Below are 17325 nucleotides of genomic sequence, written 5' to 3'. Positions count from 1 at the left end.
GTTGTGACAAACCTGCACATTTTAGAGTGACCTTTTATTGTCCCCAGCACAAGGTGCACCTGCATAACGATCATACTATTTAATCAGCTTCTTGATATGCCACACTTGTTGGGTGGATGGATTATGTTGGCACAGGAGAAATGCTCACTAACAGGGATGTAAACAAATGAGTGCACAACAGAACATTTCGGGGGTCTTTTATTTCAGCTCATGAAACACTTTACATGTTGTGGTTATATTTGGGTTCAGTGTATTTACTTACTCATTCTAATATATGATTGTATTGCTTTTTATCCAGCTGATTGTCTTGTGAAGTGACTTGGGTGTGTAAAAAGCACTTAAAAATATATATTATTACTATTATGGGGAGGCCGATGTGCACTGTATTCCAACAGGGAAGAACTCTAGGCTGGTGAACAGGTCCAGACCTAAGATATTAGTGCCCTGCCGTGTGATGTGGAAGGGGAACTGAGAGAGGGCCTTGTTGCCATACTGCACAAGTGCGTGTATAAAGCCGATGACATCAATCACTGAGCGCCCATATCCGTACAGTCTAAGGCTGGTCGGCTGGAGGTGCAGGTGGGACAAGAATTGCAGGTAGGTGGCAATGTTAATGAGCAACACTTTTGCTCCTGTGTCAGGAGAGGAATGGAGGAACCCCCCAGGTATACAGCACTATTGGAAAACCCACCCGGGTTTGAGCCAACCGTGCGAGTGACAGGAGGGGCATGGCTTGCGGGGTGTGACCCAGCCGGGCTTGAGCGAGACTGCATGAGCGACAAGAGGGGGCGTGTCTGTGGGGTGTGATCCAGCTGGGTTTGAGCCAACCAGGTGAGTGACAGGAAAAGGCATGTCTGTGGGACGTGACCCAGCCGGGTGTGAGCCCACAGTGTGAATGACAGCAGAGGGTGTGTCCATGGGATGTGAGCGTTGGGGCACAGGGGTCTGGACTGGAGCTGACCTACATCCAATTTTCATACTTGAGTAAAAGTAAAGATACCTTAATAGAAAGTTATTCAAGAAAAACTAAATGTCTGTTTTTAAATATACTTAAGAATCAAAAGTAAACGTAATTTCTAAAATGTACTTAAGTATCAAAAGTATCAAAACTATAAATAATTTCAAATTCCTTATATTAAGCAAACCAGACGGCACCATTTTCTTGTTTTTATTTTAATTTACGGGATAGCCAGGGGCACTCTCCAACACCCCGACATCATTTACAAACAAAGCATGTGTTTAGTGAGTCCGCCAGATCAGAGGCAGTAGAGATGACCATGTGTTCTCTTGACAAGAGTGTGAATTAGACCATTTTTCTGTCCTGCTAAGCATTCAAAATGTGTCAGGGAAAGTGTCAGGGAAAATGTATGGAGTAAAAAGTACATCATTCTCTGTAGGAATGTAGTGAGGCAAAAGTTGTCAAAAAAATAAATAGTACAGTACAGATACCCCCAAAAGAAAACATAAGTACCGGTAGTACTTTACACCACTGCCTACACCATTTTGCAAATTGGTTTGGTTTCCGACATCGTCTATCCACTAGCAGGGCAGTCAGGGGACCGTGCATGGTGTCCTGGCACCACAGTTGACACGACTGGGGTCTCATCAACAGCAATGAGGCTCATGTTACTGTCTGAGTGACAGGTACAGTCTGACCACTGACTTCTACACAGCTTGAACAGCACTGAGGCTCATGTTACCACTGTCTGAACAGCACTGAGGCTCATGTTACTGTTTGACTGGGTACAGTCTGACCACTGACTTCTACACAGCTTGACCAGCACTGAGGCTCATGGTACTGTCTGAGTGACAGGTACAGTCTGACCACTGACTTCTACACAGCTTGAACAGCACTGAGGCTCATGTTACTGTCTGACCAGTCTGACCACTTCTACACAGCTTGAACAGCACTGAGGCTCATGTTACTGTCTGAGTGACAGGTACAGTCTGACCACTGACTTCTACACAGCTTGAACAGCACTGAGGCTCATGTTACTGTCTGACCACTGACTTCTACACAGCTTGAACAGCACTGAGGCTCATGTTACTGTTTGACTGACAGGTACAGTCTGACCACTGACTTCTACACAGCTTGACCAGCACTGAGGCTCATGGTACTGTCTGAGTGACAGGTACAGTCTGACCACTGACTTCTACACAGCTTGAACAGCACTGAGGCTCATGTTACTGTCTGAGTGACAGGTACAGTCTGACCACTGACTTCTACACAGCTTGACCAGCACTGAGGCTCATGTTACTGTCTGAGTGACAGGTACAGTCTGACCACTGACTTCTACACAGCTTGAACAGCACTGAGGCTCATGTTACTGTCTGAGTGACAGGTACAGTCTGACCACTGACTTCTACACAGCTTGAACAGCACTGAGGCTCATGTTTCTGTTTGACTGACAGGTACAGTCTGACCACTGACTTCTACACAGCTTGACCAGCACTGAGGCTCATGTTACTGTTTGACTAACAGGTACAGTCTGACCACTGACTTCTACACAGCTTGACCAGCACTGAGGCTCATGTTACTGTCTGACTGACAGGTACAGTCTGACCACAGACTCCTGCACAACTTGAACAGCTTAAGATCAGCAGAGTACTGTGTCGCTGAAAATGCATCCAAAAGTTCAAAAGCTTGTGCACTTTCCCAAGCTTTGTCAGATGTGCAGGCCCTATGCATCGAGACAGTGGAGACTTTTCTACTCAGGGCTAACCACATGCAGTCCGGTAGCTAGCATGTACGTCTGGAACGACAACTTCCATCTGTCCCATGGGATTGTTGGTTTTCCTGACTGAGGCAAGAACGGCCCTGGAGGAGGTAGGGTTAATGTTGAAATACTTTCAGCCATCCCCGCTCGCCAAATGTTGTGTTTGAAACTGACGAATGAGTTAAGGCTGACGTTTACCTAAATGAGTAGCATCTCACCTACGGTGATTTACGATAACAACAAAGCAGACTGTGCAATCGATGATACAAATCATGGATGCTACACTAAAACAATTAGTGCTGAACACAACAGACCCTCGATTAGACACTGAGAATGCACCTCCTCCAACAGCTCTATGTACGTAGAAGGAAAGATGATACAACACTCGCCGACCACCCTGGATTTCGTTTCACCACCAGTTTGAAGTGGCCATGGCGTGCCTTATGAAACCTGTAAACATGATCCCAGCTGAGAGCTGAATCAGTGAATAAACAGCAGACTCTTGATGAGTGCAGTTTACAAGCCTGAAATGGCTCTGGATATTCGAGTCCGTTCACGTTACGTGGAGGCATTCACAGAAGTCCTAAACCCTTCTTTATATCAGGGGAAATCACTGTCTCCAGATTAGAGGCAACAGGGTTAATGTGTTCTAAACGGTTCATTTCGATGCATCGCCTTGCCCAAAAGTGTCAAGTGGGATCGGAAAACATGGCGTTTGCTCTGATAATGATGAAACATTGCCTTGATGTCCGAAAACAGATACTGTCGACCCCTTCAGCTTGGTGAGTTAACATTGTCCTCTTCAATGGGAACATCACTGATTACCTGAATTGAATTCCTAAATTAGATAACTAAGTTCTGCTCTGGTGTGTCTGCCATTTGTTTTGGGCTTTTGTAGCTCTCTGCCATTGGCTAGACATTATCATATGGCGGTGGATTATTATGGCTGTCGCCACACAGTGTAGGCGTCCCCAGAGGAAGCAGAGACGTTGGTTCCACATTCCTACTTATGCCCAGCACATTTCCGCTAATGACCTCACTATCAGCCAATCAGCATTTAAGTGAATTATGTCGAACAAATAAATATACCCAACTCTCCCCGAGAGATGATTTCTTGCAGAGGAGATAGGAGACACGTATGTCAACAGGAACAAGAAGGCATAGAGATAATTGTGTGGTGCTTGCCAAACCTAGAAAGTCCAATTAAGTTTGAGATGAGTCTGAGTCCACCCCAAGACAAATGCAGGATTTTGCTGTGGCGCTAAGTGCAACCATGCAAATCTAATGAAGAGGACAGTCGTGTAAGCCCAATGAAACAGAGCGTTTGTTCAGACACACTGGGGGTTGCTGTGTTGTTGACATTTTTCTCCTCCACTGTCATAATCCAATCCCAGTTCAAGGTTTAGAGAAAGAGATACTCCTCGCTTCTTGGCCATGGGACACAAACACACAAAACTTTGTGAGTTCTAAACTTGCATTTGATTATGAACACTTGACAGCCCAGAGGTTAAGAGGGATTCAAAGGCACTGGAGTTTAATAATAAGTTACTGTTACCTATGCCTTCTCTTTTGAAATCACTAATAATATTAATGCAAAAAAAATATGTTTTAAATGAAATGATTTTTTTCTGAAAAAGACAGGACATTGTAAATCTAATTTGACCTATGCACGAACAAGGCTTTTCAGCATCAGCAGCTTGACTACTGCTAGAGCACTGTACCTTTATTGATCTACTGTTCTTAATAATATAATAATAATAATATATGCCATTTAGCAGACGCTTTTATCCAAAGCGACTTACAGTCATGTGTGCATACATTCTACGTATGGGTGGTCCCGGGGATCGAACCCACTACCCTGGCGTTACAAGCGCCATGCTCTACCAACTGAGCTACAGAAGGACAACAGATGTATTCACATTGGATGGGATGATTAGGATTCAAACCTCTCAAAAAGCCTAATACATAGTCTTAGAGTAGGTTTACCCCTTTAATGTACTTGGTAATGTAAACATGTTTTTCTTTTAAGACATCATCCCATTTCACTCATTTAAACATTATGGGGACATTTTACCGGACACAGATTAAGCCTGGTCCTGGACTAAAAAGCAAGGTCAATAGACAATATCTGGCCAAAATGATTTCTAGTCCAGGACTAGATGTAATCTGTGTCCACAAAACCGCCCCTAACCCTACATTTGACCTACCCTAACTCATAAGCCTACTCCGATGAGAAATGGACCAGGTCAGCTTTTGAACACATGTTGAAGCTATACATGGTTTATGTTCCTGTTATAAACAGAGTAATGCAACATTATACTTGGGGTTATGATTGGACAGTTACGCTATGCTCTTGAGACATAAGTTATAGGATTTAAAGCACAGGTTCAAAAGTGGTGCGGCAAAATTTGTATGCGTCTTTTCTGGGGCCTGGAGTTGTTCTTTATCTCATGACCTGGTCAGGTAAAACTCTGGGTCCTATTCATAGGCTATGACAGGGTCCAATGCTAACCTTTTTGGTTAGCTGGCATGACCGGGCAGTTGGACAACAAAAAAATCTACTTGCCCAAACAGAATTTCTACTGGCCTGGACATGGTGTAGATTTTAACACTAGAACCGCCAATGGCCACAGACGTTTGATGCCCCCCCACCCACCCAAAAAAAGGTATGTCCTGCTCCTTCCCTGACCTTTCCTAAATGTTTGTATTTTACACTGCTCATGTCAGAATTTCTAAATCACAAACAGAAAAGTATGAGACTTAACTGTTTTCCCCCACACCTATTTCTAACTTAAGCCGCCAAGACAATGTGCTGTAGGACGTTGGCACCCAGCTAGGCACTAATGAGTCTCTCTCTCCTCACTGAATGAATGACACATGGATGAATGGGTGAGCACATTACACCTTACATCTAACTGAATGATATGGAGGGTGAAGAGGTTGATTTAATTTAGAAAGACAATAGCGAGATGAGTTTGTGTTATGCCTATTTATCAGCAGAAAATAATTTGACCAAGTGTTGGGGTTGATACCATTCTCTTTTACATAACCTTGACTATCCAGCGTAGCAAACGAAGCCAGCCTACTGAATGAATGACAAATGGATGGAATGGGTGATAATTGTGCAAGTTATTTCACAATCAAATATAAATTAGGCCTAACTGAGTGATGAGGTTGATTTAATATAGAACAATTGTGTGATGATGATTTTGTGTTATGCCTATTTAATCAGCATTATGTTAATAATTTGACAATTATCTTATACATTTTACTTTGTAAAAATAAGCTGTCGTGTCTTTGGCATCATTAAAACTGAAGACCTATTTATCAAATAACTATTATTACGCCATTAAACTGATTAATCATGTAACTGTAATTAACTAGGAAGTCGGGGCACCACGGAAAATATTCAGATTATAAAGTTATAATTTTCCTAATATAACTTTTCAGATATTTGAATATCTGATCACTTAGTCTTCGAATTAATGAATTATTTACCTCATGTTAGTCTCATTCCAAACGTCGTAAATTGTTGGTTATCTGCACGAACCCAGTCTTCACAATGAGTCATCTATACATCAATTGTCTTAAATCATGTATTTACTAACTAAGTAATTCACAGAAATGTATAAACAAACAGTAGATAGTTACAAGGAAATAACGGAGTCTCCCATGAGTTTCACAAAATTTTACCAAACAGACCAGTTCGTAGCTGGATTCTTCCCCGATCTTTTATACCTTCTCCAGAACATAAATGTTCTTCGGACCTCAAGTTCTGTGAGGTGGAAGAAATTCCTTTGTTCTCTATGAAAATTCACTCTCTCTCTATACTGTGGCCATGAGGAGATAATCTCCTCCAGGAATTTACGACCTCTCTCTGACCACAGCAGCCTGGGTGTAGGAGACAGGGGGGTTAGGGGGATGGTGCATAGACGAGGGCTGGTGCAAATGGAGGGGTGCTGTACCCAAAGATGGCAACGTCATGACAAAGCTGCTACAAAACTGTTTTATTGACTGTAACTCTATTACTAATCAAATGTATTGTAAGGGGAACGACAGCATGCAATGTGTTGCAGTAGGCCTTTAGAATAATGCAAAACATGTCATTGACTCTATCCACGTTGATAAGCAAGAAATAAAAGGATGCAAGACAACCTGTACAGCTGGCCCATTGAAACTACACTTAATCTATACCGAAACTAATTCCACACATAATAAGACAGGCTATAGACAAGATTCAATTGACAATCGGATGAGTGACAATTTTAGGCCTATAGGTTGACAAAATTGCACATGAAGAGATGGGTGCACCTTGTAATTTACAGATGCAGGGAAAGGAGCATCACTTTTTGCAAATCCTTCTTCAGAGTCACATGCAGGTAAAACATTTAGAATTCTATATACTATCAGAAGGAGCATAGTGTGTAGTTTCTATTACACTTACCTTTGTCAAATAACTCATAATTCCAAAAGGCGCAACTCTATTTCCAAATGTCAGTTTATCCAATAATATCTCTGCTGTCCCTGCATTCACCACTCGCTCAGCAGCATTACTGTGGCTACTTAGCAAAAACTGGTAACATAATCAAATTACAATCTGCTAATTATTTATATAAGTCATCCTTTACAATTGGTCATGTGTTTTTGTTTAGGAATACAGCATATTATTTCACCTGTGCACCTTGGCTGGTTATATTATCTTTTTTATTTCCACTTTGTCAAAAGAAGCTGTAACTGGACTCTATTCATTTCTATAACTATTACTAATGGAATCCACAAATCAAGTTGATCATATGCATTACACTAATGTTGTCATTGGAAGAGAAACGAAAACAGGCTATATAGGCCTACGTTTTCTCTAGGAATTATACAAAACATAGCCTTGATTATCTATTGTTATTTTTCCTGACAAATATTTATTCATGCGTTTCATCCTTTATAATACCAAGTGTTTTTTGTTATGTTTGCTGCACCTTGTGGGTTGATATGCATCTGATGCATATGCTAAAGGGGACACCTGGTAACGTTCTCTAGCGGGTACTTATAGGCTGGAAGGCCAGTCGGTTCTACTGTTAATGCATTGGGGTCATGAAGGACCTATTTGGTTGGCATGCTCTCTCTATATTCAGCTATTAATAGGAAATATTTATTTTAAATAAATACAAATAATGTATTCTTATTTGTCCTATTTCACAACTGTGAATTGGAAATGTGTTTTTTTGCATATCCCAACTCTCCCCGAGACACCCTCGGAGAGTGGATTCATGGCCAGGGTCTGCCATTATTAACGGCAACCCTGGAGCACTTAGGGTTAAGTGCCTTGCTCAAGTGCACATACAGATTTTTCAACTCGTTGGCTCGTGGAATTCGGTTACTGGCCAAAGGTCTAACCGCTAGGCTACCTGCTGCCACCTTTGGTTATTATAAGGCTGTTTAACAGAGTTTAGCAATGTAAGTCATTACTCTAATCTTTAGAATTGTATTGTATTAATTCCATTCATTTTTGTTTGTAAAGTATGTATCCATAGCTCTATTGATGAATTTGAGAGTAGTTACATTTCTCCACCCCCAATTCTTCAGCTTTTTACCAAAACAGTGGCAGGGTGTTGGGCTTTTGTTGTCATTTAAACAGCAGACTACCCTTTTAATAACTAATGGGTATATATCAAGATGAGGAATATAGAACAGATTCCTAGATGGCAGATTGCATGTGTGTCTTAGATGAAAAAACATGTTTACATTAGCAAGTACATTAATTGGTTAAACCTACTCTAAGAGTATGTAAGGTGGGGCAAAAAAGTATTTAGTCAGCCACCAGTTGTGCAAGTTCTCCCACTTAAAACGATGAGAGGCCTGTAATTGTCATCATAGGTACACTTCAACTATGACAGACAAAATGAGAAGAAAAAATCCAGAAAATCACATTGTAGGATTTTTTATGAATTTATTTGCAAATTATGCTGACTAAATACTTTTTTGCCCCACTGTATTAGGCTGTTTGAGAGAAGGTTTGAAGCCTAATCATCCCATCCAATGTGAGTACATCTGATGTTGAAGAACAGTAGATCAATAAAGGTACAGTGCTCTAGCAGTAGTCAAGCTGCTGATGCTGAAAAGCCTTGTTAGTGCATAGGTCAAATTAGATTTACAATGTCCCGTCTTTTTCGGCTTCAGACGTCTGATAAAAGCACATATCCTGCCACCAAACATTATTACTGCACACTATAACTATTTGAAATGGCATGCTAACTAGCATATAGCTAAAAGTGGTTGCTTTTCAAAATGGTACAGCTCTTAACAGTTTATGCTACAGACACTAGACAAACTGTCTTACAATTACATAACTAGTTTATGAACCACATAATGATTTAAATATGTATACATTTGGGGAAGCCTGATTTGATACACAGTCAAGTTGGTTCAAGACAGTACGACCGGGGGCGGTAAGTGAGGTCAAATGTAAGATTAGAGCACTTATGATAGATGTGTGGCAGAAGAAGGGCCGGCATTTATATGCCCTCCAAAGAAAGGTTGGTAGACCAAGATTCAAAGGTAAGATTAGGAAGGAAGAGCTGGTGTTTACTCTGCTGCACCTTAGACATTGAACTCATCATTACATCTGGGTGGCAACCATTGTGAATGGTGTGGTTGGCAACCATCTGAATGGTGTGTGCATGGCAGGGATATTCAACTGGCGGCCCGTTTATGAATTTAGACTCAATTTTGATCAATTCTAATCATGAATAAACTTTTTTTATTTAAAAGCCAAAAACTGGACGTTCAGTAACAAAATGACAAACGTGTGTGGTTTCTAGGGCCTATGTGGCATGTTGATTATTTTCTTTCCCATATGAATTTGGTTCTAGCATTTGAACGGTTTAAGTTAAAATATTATGACCTGAAAGCTGCGACTCTCAGCAACACATACGTACGTGCCTTCTGTTTTCCTCTCCTGCGGTAACAAGGATGCGTTAGAATGGAGTGTGACAACACACACCCAATGACTGAGGGAAATGAATTCAAAGCATTCTTTCAGACTGGAATTACCTGATTTGACATAGCTTTGTAGTTTTTATTCATTAAGATTCTTCGTTTTCAGATGATTGTAAATGACCTAATTGCTTTTAAGAAGATTTAAACCCATTGCGGTCGTTGTCCACGCCCCAGTGGAAATTAACTTGGCGTAACAAAAAAATCCCCATTAAAAAATCTGTCAATTTAAGATCGAGATATGTTTTTCTGTACTGTTAGGTCTCTCAATCCACCTGCATGCGCCAATGTAACACTTCCGCATCTGTGGTGAAAGGTGACAAAGCTAGAGCGGTATTTGTCAGACCATGAGAAATCCCGGGAATCGGTCTTCTCAAAAAACAGTTTGTAGCTTCCCGAACGGCTTGGCCTACAAACTAGTACCAGTCTATGAAAAGATGAGACTCCCACGAACACAACGGTGTTCCCAATTATGCTCTACGACCCCAACAAGCGACTTGGAACTCGTCTGAGGTCGGTATAGCCGATCTGACAACTTCTGTCTGTGTCCAAATTGTTTGGGCTACAAACTAATATGACACCTCTGGTGTAAAGGTGATACTCTCACGAATATGTACAGTACCAGTCAAAAGTTTGGACACACATACTCATTCAAGGAATTGTATTTATTTGGACTATTTTCTACATATTAGAATAATAGTGAAGATATCAAAACTATGAAATAACAAAGAATCATGTAGTAACCAAAAAAAGTGTAAAAATAATCAAATATTTTATGAGATTCTTCAAAGTCGCCACCCTTTGCCTTGATGACAGCTTTGCACACTCTTGGCATTCTCTCAACCAGCTTCATGAGGTAGTCACCTGGAAAGCATTTCAATTAACAGGTGTGCGTTTCAGCCAATCAGTTGTGTTGTGACAAGGTAGGGGTAGTATACAGAAGATGGTATTTTACCAAATAGGGCTAAGTCCATATTATGGCAAGAACAGCTCAAATAAGCAAAGAGAAATGTCAGTCCATCATTACTTTATGATATGAAAGTCAGTCAATTCAGAACATTTCTAGAACTTTGAAAGTTTCTTCAAGTGCAGTCGCAAAAAAACAGCAAGTACTATGATGAAACTGGCTCTCATGAGGACAGCCACAGGAATGGAAGAGACAGTGTCTCTGCTGCAGAGGATAAGTTCATTAGAGTTCCCAGTCTCATAAATTGCAGCCCAAATAAATGCTTCACAGAGTTCAAGTAACAGACACATCTCAACATCAACTGTTCAAAGGAGACTGTGAATCAGGCCTTCGTGGTTGAAACCTCTATTAAAGAATACCAATAAGAAGAAAAGACTTGCTTGGGCCAAGAAACACGAGCAATGGACATTAGACCAGTGGAAATGTGTCCTTTAGTCTGATGAGTCCAAATTTAAGACTTTTGGTTCCAACTGTGAAGCATGGAAGAGGTGTGATGGTGCTTTGCTGGTGACATGGTCTGTGATGTATTTAGAATTCAAGGCACAATTAATCAGCATGGCTATCACAGAATTCTGCAGTGACACGCCATCCCATCTGGTTTGTGCAGGACAATAATCCAAAACACACCTCCAGGCTGTGTAAGGGCTCTTTGACCAAGAAGGAGAGTGATGAAGTGCTGCAGCAGATGACCTGGCCTCCACAATCACCTGACTTTAACCCAATTGAGATGGTTTGGGATGAGTTGGACCAAAGAGTAAAGGAAAAGCAGCCAACAAGTGCACAGCATATGTGGGAACTCCTTCAAGACAGTTGGAAAAGCATTCCAGATTAAGCTGGATGAGAGAATGCAAAGAGAGTACAAAGGGTGACCACTTTGAAGAATCTAAAATATATTGATTTGTTTAACACTTTTTTGGTTACTACATGATTCCCATATGTATCATTTCATAGTTTTTATGTATTCACTATTATTTTACAATTTAGAAAATAGTAAAAAATAAAGAAAACCCTGGAAGTATAGTATGTAGACTGTTTATAGTGAACAAACAAGGTTGTAGGAAAAATGTTTTCGTTTTTTTCCCATTATACCCCTATAATAACTCGATATAAGACACACATTTTTCAGAGGACTATCTGTTGTTCCATGTGGTGAAATATTCAATATGTTTCTATGGAGTAACAGCAGTAAGGACCATCTGTTATTCAATGTGTTTCTATGGGCTAATAGCAGTACGGAATATCTGTTATTCAATGTGTTTTTATGGGCTAACAGCAGTAAGGACTATCTGTTATGGTCCTTCTGTAGCTCAGTTGGTAGAGCATGGCGCTTGTAACGCCAGGGTAGTGGGTTCGATCCCCGGGACCACCCATACGTAGAATGTATGCACACATGACTGTAAGTCGCTTTGGATAAAAGCGTCTGCTAAATGGCATATATTATTATTATTATTATTCAATGTGTTTCTATGGGCTAACAGCAGTAATGACTATCTGTTATTCAATGTGTTTCTATGGGCAAATAGCAGTAAGGATTATCTGTTATTCAATGTGTTTCTATGGGCTAATAGCAGTAAGGACGATCTGTCATTCAATGTGTTTCTATGGGCTAACAGCAGTAAGGACGATCTGTCATTCAATGTGTTTCTATGGACTAACAGCAGTAATGACTATCTGTTATTCAATGTGTTTCTATGGGCTAATAGCAGTAAGGACTATCTGTTATTCAATGTGTTTCTAAGGACTGACAGCAGTAAGGAATATCTGTTATTCAATGTGTTTGTATGGGCAAACAGCAGTAAGGACTATCTGTTATTCAATGTGTTTCTATGGGCTAATAGCAGTAAGGACTATCTGTTATTCAATGTGTTTCTATGGGCTAATATCAGTAAGGACTATCTGTCATTCAATGTGTTTCTATGGGCTAACAGCAGTAAGGACTATCTGTTATTCAATGTGTTTCTATGGGCTAATAGCAGTAAGGACTATCTGTTATTCAATGTGTTTCTATGGGCTAATAGCAGTAAGGACTATCTGTTATTCAATGTGTTTCTATGGGCTAATAGCAGTAAGGACTATCTGTTATTCAATGTGTTTCTATGGGGTAATAGAAGCAAGGACTATCTGTTATTCAATGTGTTTGTATGGGATAATATCAGTAAGAACTATCTGTTATTCAATGTGTTTGTATGGGCTAATAGCAGTAAGGACTATCTGTTATTCAATGTGTTTGTATGGGCTAATAGCAGTAAGGACTATCTGTTATTCAATGTGTTTGTATGGGCTAATAGCAGTAAGGACTATCTGTTATTCAATGTGTTTGTATGGGATAATATCAGTAAGGACTGTCTGTTATTCAATGTGTTTGTATGGGCTAATAGCAGTAAGGACTATCTGTTATTCAATGTGTTTGTATGGGCTAATAGCAGTAAGGACTATCTGTTATTCAATGTGTTTGTATGGGCTAATAGCAGTAAGGCCAAAAGTCACAAATCATCAAAAAAACATATTGTGGGAGAGGGTGGCACTTGCACAAGTTTTCAAAAGTCTCAAAAACAACAAAATAGATCAAGTGGGACAGAATAAGCAGGGAAGGAAAGGGTGGGTAGCGGAATATGCCAAATGTGAAGTATGAAGCTGTTTCAAAGCATGAGAAAACAAAGGAATGACAGCTTCATAGACCGTTGATTCAGGCAGACAGGAGAGTGCCATACAGCACAAAGGAAATAGAGGCATAACAGCAGAAAAGCTCATAATAAAGTGATAAGCATGTATGACTTTATTGAGTGATTATGATTTTATGGATTTTCAAAAAATTGTCCTTTGGAGGAAGGATTGTTGACGTATATATTTGACATGTATCTAAAAGCATAATTGAGGAATAATTAATCGAAGTTGGCATATTTATTACATTTTGGCTCTAACCAGGCCTCCTTTTAGACTCCATAATGCTAAATGCTAAAAAGCTAAACTTTTATTTGAGGGTTCTTTCATCCCTATTGGGTGAACTTTATGACAATAGTTCCTTCAATTTAGCAGGGAGAAATATCCCCCCCCCCAACAAAAAAAATATATATATATATTTTATTGTAATAGTGATAGGTTAACATGTTTTGGCGGGTATGTTTTGTGAGTCTGTAACCTTCTTACTCGTCATAGTCCTGAATGAATTGTGAATGATCTGTAATCATGGTATCCTCCACATTAATGTAGCAGTGTTTAGAAACATATTCTATTCTTATTTACAATCAAATTTACTCCAACCACACAATACATTATTTACCATTAATTTATTGGGCACAAAATAATCAAAAAAACAACCAAAAACAAACAGCAAATGCATCCAACAAGCTTGTAGAGTCACAAGCTTGATATACTCATTGCATGCTAGGAATATGGGACCAAATACTAAACGTTTGACTACTTTAATACACAAATACAGTGCATTCAGAAAGTATTCATACTCCTTGACTTATTACCCATTTTGATGTATTACAGCCAGAATACAAAGTTGAATACAGAATACAAAATTGATTAATTAGATATTTTTCACACCCATCTACACACAATAAACTAGCACTTGTAATTGCAGATGTAAGAAACACAAGCTAATAGTGTAATTATAGAACGCTAGTGGATTTGTATTAAGAAGCAATGTGGAAACCACGTCGTTGTCATCAACAGTGTTGCATATGCTGCAATGACCATGCAGACTGAACGCAAGTGTCTTGTGGTCGTGGACAAACAAATGCGCTCCTTGAGTGACAGGGGGCGTGGAAAGCGGCATAGAGTGAAGAGAGATGATTCAAGTAGAGAAGTAAACTATAAAAATGGACGATACACAGTGTGTATCACATTTAACAAACCAAACATTCAAATACCGGTATAGAAGTAAAAACCCAAACCGGTCGGTGAATTAATACCGGTATATTGCAAAACACAGTATACTGCCCAGCCCTAGCTCCGTTCAATTTATTTTTTATCCTGAAAATCTCCCCAGTCCTTAACGATTACAAGCATACCCATAACATGATACAGCCACCACTATGCTTTAAAATATTAAGAGTGGCATCAGTAATGTGTTGTTTTGGATTTGCCCCAAACATAAAACTTTGTATTCAGGAAAAAAAGTTACTTGCTTTGACACATTTTTGACAATATTACTTTAGTGCCTTTTTATTACTTTAGTGAATTGTATCAAATCCAACAGGATGCATGTTTTGGAGTGGATTTTTTTTCTTCTGTACAGGCTTCCTTCTTTTCACTCTTTCAATTAGGTTAGTATTGTGGAATAACTACAATGTTGTTGATCATCCCCAGTTTTCTCCTATCAAAGTCATTAAACTTGAACTGTTTTTAAAGTTACCTTTGGCCTCATGGTGAAATCCCTGAGCGATGTCTTTACTCTCCGGCAACTGAGTTAGGAAGGGCGCCTGTATATTTGTTGTCACTAATACACCATCGAAAGTGTAATTAATAACGTTGGCATGCGCAAAGGGATATTCAATGTCTGCTTTTTTTTTATTTTACCCATCTACAAATGTCACTCATTTCAGTAAAGGCGTATATCGAGCGTCACTACTTCAGAGAGCCATTTGAATGTAAACTTTATTTTATTTTGTATCAAAATAGATTTGTTTTTGGTAGAAATGCCTTATGGAACATGTGAACTTTCATCTGTCTTAATAACAAAATTGTATGCCATCTGTAGATACGAATACAATTGTTAAAAAGAACCATCCATCCATGTATACAGGTAAGATAGTCTAACTAGCTACATTTTCAGATCATTTTCGTTTTCATTTCAAGTTAAAGCGTACTGTTAGCTAGCTAACGTTAGCCGGCTGGCTTGCTAGCTAACGTTACGTGTATGATTTGTGTAGTAATATTATGGCTCTGAGATACGAATTTGCATTTTACCCCTGATCTTATTTATGCTTCCCATAAGGTGTTGAATACATATCGCCTCAAGACTTTTCAGCTTTTCATTTTTAAATAATTTGTTAACATTTTGAAAAACATAATAAAAACTTTGACATTATGGGGTATTGTTTTTTTTATACATTTAAAATGCAGGTTGTAACACAACAAAATGTGGAAACATTCAAAGGGTATGGATGAAAATACCCTCAAATTAAAGCTGACAGTCGGCACTTTAACCTCATCATTACTGTATCAAATCCAAAGTTCTGGAGTACAGAGACAAAACAACAACAAATGTGTCACTGTTCCAATTCTTTTGGAGCTCACTGTATTTTTCAACACTATTTTGAACAATTAGTAATATTACTAATATAAATATAAATATTTTCAATATTAATGTTTTATTGAAATAAAAAGATCACAGAGCAGGCGGTAAAGCTTCTTCATATGACACCACTTTTTGCTTTGTAGCATGTACAGATTAAACACTATCGAGTCTTAAAGGAGGCCCGGGTAAGGCCAAAATGTCCGAAATATGCCAACTTTGATTCATTATTTCTCAATTATGCTTCTACATACACACGGCAAATATATGTCAACAATCCTTCCTCCAAAGGACTATTCTATGGACTACATTTTGTGAAAATGCATAAAATCATGGCCTTTCTTGTTTGGGTTTTGTGAGGAATCACTCAATAACGTCACACATGCTTATCACAGGTTATTACCTCCGCTCTGACCTTTTCATTTACGCTGGACGTCACTCTCCTATCTGCCTGAATTCTCTGTCAACGAAGCTGTCACTCCTTGGTTTCCTCGTGTTTCAAACAACTTCATATTTGGCATATTACTCTCCCCTCCCTTTTCCTTTCCCTGCCTATCCTGTCCCATTTGATCGTTTCAGACTTGTGAAAACTTGTGCAAGTTCCTGCAAGTTTGCTAATTTTCTCATCCGCGTGCCCCATCGCGCACATGTGGATTTTGTCCATCCACACGAGAGTGGGGTCTGCGCTAGTTTTAAAGTTGCCTAAGTTATACAGAGAAATTGGCATAGTAGGCAATGCAACCAATCACAGCCCTCCTAATTCAGGAGAGCAGTGTCTAAAAATGAAGCCATATCCTCACTATAGGAGGGGCGGTAAAAGTAATACTATCTACTGAAAATATTAAATATTGACCATTTAATGAGGGAATAAAGAGCTTGAAAATAAAATATGGTTGAAAGAATCAACCGTACAGAGGCTCTGGGAGGTGATGTCTGGGGACAGGAAAATCAGCTCTCCAGATTCAGAGATGAACTGTACATGGCATGTTCTTGATGGTGACCTGTCCCTTCCTACCGTGGGAGGCTTTGGCTAAGCAGGGCTCATTTCCTCCACAGTTGCAGCCATTGGTTAGTTCTCCGGTTTGTTAGTAATAACGCTTGTTTGTTTGTTTTCCATGGGGTTTACAGGGAGGGAATAAGTTCCCACATCTTATTCTCTGCCCCTTCTCCAATCTCCCTCCTCTTTCTTGCCTCCTAGCGCTTCAGCAGAGATGGAAAACCTGTCCCAGACTCTCAGCAAGAGGGTCACACACACATTACATTGATCCATGACAACTGGGTGAGTTCAATGCAGGCCGGACTACCCGGAGCACAAAGTATAATTGTATTGTTTGGAAAACATACTTTTTCTGGGAGGAGGGGGGGCCCTATAATGCTATTCTACACATTTGACCAAATATTCCGTT

The 17325-nt window shown here is 39.6% G+C and overlaps 1 protein-coding gene across 2 annotated transcripts in view; it reads right to left on the bottom strand.

The window, feature by feature from the left end:
• Positions 1 to 17325, bottom strand: part of peak1 (pseudopodium-enriched atypical kinase 1) — a 247211-nt gene that overhangs the window by 178420 nt on the left and 51466 nt on the right. The window lies entirely within an intron of this gene.

The sequence above is a fragment of the Oncorhynchus gorbuscha genome, linkage group LG01 (assembly GCF_021184085.1).
Source record: "Oncorhynchus gorbuscha isolate QuinsamMale2020 ecotype Even-year linkage group LG01, OgorEven_v1.0, whole genome shotgun sequence".
In the NCBI taxonomy this organism is placed as follows: domain Eukaryota; kingdom Metazoa; phylum Chordata; class Actinopteri; order Salmoniformes; family Salmonidae; genus Oncorhynchus; species Oncorhynchus gorbuscha.
This window is presented reverse-complemented; position numbering and strand designations above follow the sequence as displayed.